This window comes from Notolabrus celidotus, chromosome 15, assembly GCF_009762535.1.
Source record: "Notolabrus celidotus isolate fNotCel1 chromosome 15, fNotCel1.pri, whole genome shotgun sequence".
Classification (NCBI taxonomy): Eukaryota; Metazoa; Chordata; class Actinopteri; order Labriformes; family Labridae; genus Notolabrus; species Notolabrus celidotus.
Window position 1 is genome coordinate 2652688 of NC_048286.1, and position 5994 is coordinate 2658681.

At 47.3% G+C, this 5994-nt stretch overlaps 1 long non-coding RNA gene across 1 annotated transcript; it reads left to right on the plus strand.

Annotated features, from left to right (window-relative positions):
• Positions 1–538: 538 nt before the first annotated feature.
• On the plus strand, positions 539–4396 carry LOC117827338. The gene is made up of 2 exons (XR_004634191.1): positions 539–646; positions 4205–4396. It is a non-coding gene; the product is annotated as an uncharacterized LOC117827338 (long non-coding RNA).
• The last annotated feature ends 1598 nt before the right edge of the window (positions 4397–5994 follow it).

The window sequence follows — 5994 nt, forward strand, 5'->3', positions numbered from 1 at the left end:
TTATTATTATTATTATTATTATCATTATTAAAGACAAACACATGCGTCACCTTCTGTGCTGTTATACTGTCAGTGAGGATGACTGGTTTTATAAAAACATGAACATTTAAGCCAGGTTTAAATCCGCTGATTAGTCACGACCCTGTGTGTACACCTGTCTGACCGTCTTTCCCTTTTTGACCGTCTTTTCTGGGCTCCTGATGTTTGCCCTTTACAGTAACAACTGTTGGATTCTTGTCTACACAAGCTTCTAATGCCAAGTCAAACTACATGTTAAAAGCATGATTATAGCCTGATCTGGCAGACGTAGTGTTTTAGGACCTGTGGGCTCTGAAGGTTGTTGGACACTGTGCAGAATGTCACAGTTAATGACAATTAAGGCCACAACCTCCCAACAGCAAGTATTGTATGCTTATTTTTTCCATCTGCATCAGTGAGATTGACCAGTGAGAATACAGAGTGCCCTGCAAGCGTAAAAGTCTAGAGTGAAAACAAATACAATGGCCAAGTGAAAGAGGAAACAAAGTTAGCGCTGTGAGATGGAGGTATGAGACAGAGGGAAGGTTAGTCGAGCTCTGGGAACAACATCCCTGCCTTCATGACATGTCAGGAGGGACGGCAATGACAGACACACTGCTGCAACCTGGTGAGTAACTTTCATTAGCATTTCCAGGTGTCGTCTAGCCCAGCCCCTCTTCTGTCCACATCATTACTTAAGTTATTTTTTAATTTTTTTATTTGATTTAACCTTTATTTAACCAGGTAGGTCATTAAGAACAAATTCTTAATGACAAGTTAAACATGACAGGACAGAACAGAGCAAACAACGAACAGCGTCAGCAGGAGTCCAGGATTAAAAGGATTAAAAGCAGGTGCAGGTGTGTTTGAGGGAGTCCATGAGAGAGTTCCTGAAGGCTGATCTTGAGATGTAGTGGACCAGTTTTAAAGTTTTCTGTAAATGGTTCCAGTCTGTGGGCACAGCAGACTGAAATGATGACTGACCGATGACTGAATGCGTTTTGGGGATTTTCAGCAGGATCAGGTCGGCTGAATGTGTGTTCTAAGTGGCAGGTGCAGATTGTAACAGGCTACATAGATACGGAGGTGACAGTCCAAGGAGAGTTTTGTATATGAGCATGTACCAGTGGATTTCACGGCGGGTGTGTAAGGATGGCCAGTTTACAGAGGAGTATGAAGTGCAGTGGTGAGTTCTGAAATGGGCATTTGTGGCGAAACGTATGGCAGAGTGATAGAGAGAGTCCAGCTTTTGCAGAGTAGATTTGGAGGCAGAACGGTAGATAGTGACACCATAATCCAACATGGGAAGAACTGTCATTTTAACCAGGGTCAGTCTAGCAGAGAGAGTGAAGGAAGACCGCATTCTGTACAGAAACCCAATTTTTTATTTGACCTTAGTTTGCAGTTTATTGATATGGGGGAGGAATGATAGTGTGTTGTCCAGACAAATACCCAGATACTTGTATTGAAAGACCTGCTCTAGGTTAGATCCACTGAGGGTTACTATGTGACAGGGTGAAAGTTATGATGTTTGATCGGGTACAGCTGTGAAGTCTTTCATGTCTGTCGGTGGAGTCACGGCATGAATCTATGGCTCTGATTGTCTGATCTGACACAGCGACTATCAAAACAGACCAGATGTCCACTGTACTAATTTTGCTGCATCCATCTGCCTCCTTGTCAACGTTGAGCGGAGTAAGCCTGTTCTGCCTGTGTTTTAAATGCAGCCTACAACCATCTCAACAGATGTGTTGACACTCACCACAAACTAGATAAGAAGAAATCTTTAACTTGGTTTATCTTCTCAGTGTAGCGCTCCTTCAGGCTGATTTATACTTCTGTGTCGAATTGACGGCGTACCCTACGCAGGGGGTCCACGTAGCTCCCGTACCTACACAGAGGCCTACACATGTAGCTGACGTGCACCTCCTCCAAAATGTAGGCGTAGAATCTAAGCGGGCTGCAAGCCCTGTGATTGGTCCGCCGGGGGCATTGTGTTTCCTGCATTTAGAGGACTTCCGGGATCCCGGACATAGGCTGCACATCATCTGTGTGTTTCCTCTCCTCCTCTCTCTTCTTCATGTAATCATATCTGTATGATAAACAGCAACATGTATCAGCTATTGTATATGTGTTCTATTTGTGTAACAAGACCACCACTGGTGCAGATGAAACCACTTGGGTCAGATCAGCCGAGCGGTTCAGCCCATCACCCGGGCCGCGAGAGCAGTCAGACCGAAGGACCAAACGCGCCACGGGAGACCCAGGCCAGGGGACAAGCCAAGGACCCAGACCGGAAGCAAACAGGTACCGCCGGAGCGCCCAGGGCGACCCCCAGGTCACCCAGCAGGAGGAAAGGGGGGCGAGGGGGGAGAGAGCCCCCCGAAGGAACACCTCCACAACACCGCCCCCACACCCCCCCAAGACAGAGGCAAAGGAGCCACCAGGGCCGAGGGGGCCCAGCACCAGGAGCAGACAGCCAGGCAGCCGGGCAGGACCAGGACCAGAGCCCGCCAACCGGTGCGCCGGAGTGGGGGGAGGGCGGAGGCGGCAGGGCCAATCCCCCCCGCCCCCCCCCAGCCGGCCCGACCACTCCCCCCAGCCACGCCCCCCACCTACGCCCCGCGACTGATGGACCAGGCCGCGGGGGCATGGAGGAACACCCCAATGGCTGCCGTACTAACACCCCCCCCAGCTACGCGCCACCCCACCCCCCAAAAAGGACCGTGAGGGAACCCCGGGAAACCCGTCCCCGAGGGCGGCTGCGGACCAGGTCCCCGCAGGGGAGGGGACAGCAGGGGGACGGAGGGTGACAGGGACACCAGCCACCCACCCAGCCCCGATGGACCCCCAACGAGTAGGGCCGAGCCAAACACTAAGGCCCCGCCAAACCTGATCTGTGTTTGTGTCATATGATTTGAATTTTGTTTTTGTTTTTTTTGTTGTATGTATGTTTGCTAGTGAGGTGGATTAAAATAGGGGAGGTGGATTAAAATAGGGGGGGCAGGAAGGGGGGCAGGAAGGGGGGCAGGAAAACTTAACAACAGTCCCTCTAGACCTTCCCACTCCTGTCTGCTCCTGTTAACTTATTGATCCTGCACCGTCCCAATCACGTGATTAATAGTATAGTTGACTCCCATCCCGCGGGATTCACGTGACCTGTGGGATTCCTGAATATGTTTTAGCCTCTAGTCTGCAGACCCCTCTGACTATCTGAGAAGTATGCTGTCTCTGGACCAGATCCCTTTTATTTTGAAAGACAACACTTCCGGGTTGGTTTGTGTAATCAGAGTTGACAGACACAAAGTGAAGCGGCTGAGCTCCATTCAAACGCTCCCTTTGAACTCTGAGGTCTGATGCTGCGTTGTGAGGGGGATGATTCAGGAACTTCCAAATCTATGTCGCTCCATTCACACCTAACCCACGGCAATCAGCAGAGGAGAGCACAGACATGCCTTCATCCTTTTGATCAGACGAAAAACAATTTACACTTTTCATTTCAGAGCAAAATGAGAGAGGAGTAAAGGATGAGCAGCAGAGAGAGGGAGAGAGAGGACGTTGAGGTGTTAGTGAACAACACTCTGAGCACATTTCATTAAAGTGATCCATCATAAACATGGCCTGCACACACACACACATAGACACACACACACACGTGCGCAGAGGGCTACAAGCTTTAGAGAGCTTTTTCTGCAGCTCCTCACACGTCTGAGCGCATTATCATTTAAAACCAACATGATAATGAATAACATGCTGATGTTAGAGAGAGAAATGAACTGATGAATATTCTGTCATTCCTGTCAGCTCTCAGTTAAAATGGAATGTCATTATCTAGGTCCTGTTTTTAGATATTTGTGGTCTAAATAACTAATATATGTAATAATGTGTTGACCTGCTCTGTAGTTTAATCCAGCCTGCAGCAGTGAAAGAAGACGTGATGGCTGCCATGTTATAAAGCACAGTAAACTGAACATGTTCACAGTAAAGTTTAAACATCAGTGTTGGAGAAATCAACAGCAGCACCTGTATCAGGTCATCCTCCTGTAACTTCCCTGTGTTGTTGTTTTCTTCTCTCTCAGATGGTCCTGTAGCTCTTTCTGTGGGTTTCCTTCAATTTGCTCCACGTCTCTTTCCCTCAGCTCCCCGTGTGTTCTAACATTCCTCCTTGTTTCTGTGCTCTTGTCAGGGGCGCCACCAGGGATTTTGGGCCCCGTGAAAAAAGATCACATTGGGCCCCATCACCAAAGGCCACAAGAGCCCTCCAGGATCCACTCGACCCAGTCGAAGCTTACATACCCTTCATACCTTTTCAGCTGTCTTGCCTCTTGGAGTCAAATATTTACTGTATGACTGGCAAAAATGAAGGATTCCCTGCACACAAGGTGACTAATTTGCCCCTTCTTTTATTATATTATGCTCACATTCTTGTTCATTGGGTTGGGGAGAGTTGTGGGGAGACAGTGCACCTGCTGACATATCAGCTGCTGAGTCTGGTAGGGAGCGCGTGGAAACCCATTTAGTATAATTAGCTCAAAAGTAGTTCATCTCATTGTGGACATCAAACTAGCAAACAGGTTGATTTTACCCACTCAAAGACTAAACCGACCTTTCCTGGAGAAAAACTGGGTGACATACTGTCGCCCTTTCTTCTCTCTCCTCTCTCTCCTTTCTTTCCCTCCTTTCTGGGACCCAGACTTTGTCTTTCCAGACATTTGAGCTGCCTTTAGCGCACTCTGGGCCCGATCTACTAAAGGTTTGCGTGTATATAAACACGTGCAAACTTGATAGCGTGCGCAAAGCTGACGTACTAACCGGGAGCACCGAGGATTGCGTCTGTCAAATGAGCAAAATACCACTCCCTATCCATTTAGCGTGTTTGCCTTCATGAATATGAAGAATACCTGTAGATCATCAGAACGCGCAAAATACTGGGAGGAGGAGATGCAAATGTAATCCTTTAGCACACGCAATGTGATTTATCAAACCCTGAAGCAGATAGCGTTCGGTATTTTTGCGTCTTTATTTAGCAGGTTTGAAAGGCAGGTGTAAACTGGCACAGCGTTACACACACATGGCAGTCACAAAAAGGAGCCATGCCATATCTCCTATGGAGAAAACTCCTTGCAACACTGCATTTTCTTGTAATAAAAAATAATAAAGCAACACAAATTCATAGCATGTTCAGCACCACGGATAGCGACCGCATCATTCTGACACCCACTTTAACTGTTTCAATAATGAGAGCATAGTAGGTCACTGTATCAACAGATATAAAGTTTAGTAAAATTGGCAGAGCGGCCCACATGTTCACATACAAACAAAAAATCAATCTGAAGTACTCGGCCTACTCACCACTGTTTGGACGAGCCTTAAGCTCCACAGACTTGTCCGCGGTGTGCTGTATGTCCATTTTTTTCGCTCTTGCTCAATGAATGTGGCAACTCCACTCAGTCTCTCCCGTCCCATCGTGCTCCTCAAGGGTTTTTAATTCGTTTTAACTTGGAGAATGAGCGCTCAGAAGTTGTGCTGGAAGTGACGGGAAGAGTAAAAAGTAACAGGAGGGCACAAACCTCACTGCTGGGTGGTTGACAATGAGCATTTTTGCCAGATCCCTAACAGACTTTTGCTTTGGTATCTGGTCCCTGAAAGAGGTTCTAAAAGAAAGCAGTTGGTCAGGGAAGCTGGGGGCGATGTCCCGACTGTACTGCTCACTAAGCCATTTAAGCTGGTGAATCTTTGGGACAGTTGCTGGATGATGATATCAAGAAAGGCATTAAAAACGTTCACCCGAAAGTTGCTCTCTGCGTCAGTGAGGCGACTGTCTTCATCAAAGTGATGCCTAACTTTTCTGGCCCTGGTTGTTTCAAACTGCGATTTACTTCCCAATTAAGTAGCTAGAGGAAGACTGGCAGACTTTTGAACTAATTAAATGTGTCCAATATTAGAGATTTTATTAAGGGAAAGTTTTTCCTATTT